Source organism: Adiantum capillus-veneris, chromosome 9 (genome assembly GCF_014529385.1).
Source record: "Adiantum capillus-veneris isolate H3 chromosome 9, ASM1452938v2, whole genome shotgun sequence".
Classification (NCBI taxonomy): Eukaryota; Viridiplantae; Streptophyta; class Polypodiopsida; order Polypodiales; family Pteridaceae; genus Adiantum; species Adiantum capillus-veneris.
This window is the reverse complement of record NC_140939.1, coordinates 74,675,995-74,677,622: the sequence shown is the minus strand read 5'-3', so window position 1 is coordinate 74,677,622 and position 1,628 is coordinate 74,675,995. Positions and strand designations below refer to the sequence as shown.

Below are 1,628 nucleotides of genomic sequence, written 5' to 3'. Positions count from 1 at the left end.
GTGGCCATGGTGATTCCTACGCGTGGCTCTTTCCCAATGATACGCAGCCCTTCCCCGACCATGTAACATGGCTAATATTGGAAGGGATAAGCACCTCCCCCTCTGGGCCCTCTCGTGTGTAGAAAGGAAAAAAAAAAGTATGTTGGGTTTTTCAGAGATCCCTAATGTTAAAAAAAGCCACTATCTACTTTGAGACTTATTCATGTGGAGTCCTGAGAGGGTCTTATCTGTACTTCCATACCTGTCCGAGTCCGATGATGTATGGTTGACGTATGGAAAAACTCTGTGTGTGTGTTCCGTGTTTTGTATCCCTTTCTTTTCGTGGGTTTCCCACTTGTAAATAAATCAAAGCAGATTTACAAAAAAAAAATATGTGTTTGTTTTGGGTGTGGGGGTGGGGGTGGGGGCGATATGAGGACATGCCATGAAGGAAACTGTATAATGTGTGTGATTGGCTGGTGGAAAAATATGGCATGAAGTGAATGGCGTGGGCTGCAGGTTGCCCTAATAGAGTGGCTGAGCAATCCAATGAACGACAAGGGCTGGCTGTCAGCAGTTCCTGTCCGCAATCGTAGGCTTAAAACCCACACTAGCTGTGTGTACGACAAGGGTAGCGACCTTTCATCTGGCCTAACAGCGAGCGCAGGCAATTCATTCTTTCTCTAAGTGCCTCTTGTTGCTTCAATTTAAGCATGAAGTTCTCATTGTTTATCTTGAAGCCTCGGTTGCAACAACTGAATGAACTTCCTAATTCGACTTCCTAATTTGCCAGGCTCTCAACAGATTTGCAAGAGAACCCAATTGCTCTTTTCTTTTCCCCCCTTTTGGTCATGCTGAATTTTCATGGTCAGATTTTGGTCAACAAGACGCACCGTCTTAGTTCCTTTACTGTGGATTGGAATGCTCCTACTCATGTGGAAAGCAAAAGGCAACTGGGCTTAATGAAATGAAAGCTTTTATTTTGTCACATTGAAACTTAAAACTCTTCTTTAATTTGCTAATGTCATGTATTGTCAATCTTGATGAGGTTCCTTGTCTTTGTGGTATTCCTCTCAGGACCATCACTCCTCATCCTTAAGTTCGGTTATCATGAGAGCCCGCTCTTGCTGGCATATGAGCGGTTGAGTGTCTGCTGATACGAGCTTTTGTGCAAGTGTCCTTATTGTCTTTGCTACTTGTTGAGCCTCGCATTGTGGATAAGCAGGTATTGACAATTATGTATTGCCAATTGTATAACAGTTCTTCTTTTTGCTTTGTCATTTATGAATCCCACTTGTACGATTTTCTCTTTAGGTATTTTGCTTGTGTAAACTCTGAAGGACAAATATAGGCTTGCTTAAATGTTCACGGAAGAGGATGCACAAGATCTGTGGTTTGTGTAATTTTCCATACTACGAAACAATACTTAAAATAAATGAGCAAGTAATTGCATGAAGTGTGTTGTGTGATCAGTACATATGCTTATGATATTTTGTAGCTTATGATTTTTGGGAATATAAATCATCTTGTATATTTTTATATGAAAGGTGGGGTATGCCTATCAGGGTGTTTACAAGTTTGATTTTATATTGACCTCTTGTCGAGGTCGATGTGCATGGAGTGTCGTATTCTATTTTGTTGGCGCGTTC

General features: G+C 41.5%; 1 pseudogene; it reads left to right on the top strand.

The window, feature by feature from the left end:
• Positions 1 to 202: 202 nt before the first annotated feature.
• LOC147450684 (uncharacterized) lies at positions 203 to 950 on the top strand (annotated as a pseudogene).
• Positions 951 to 1,628: the final 678 nt, after the last annotated feature.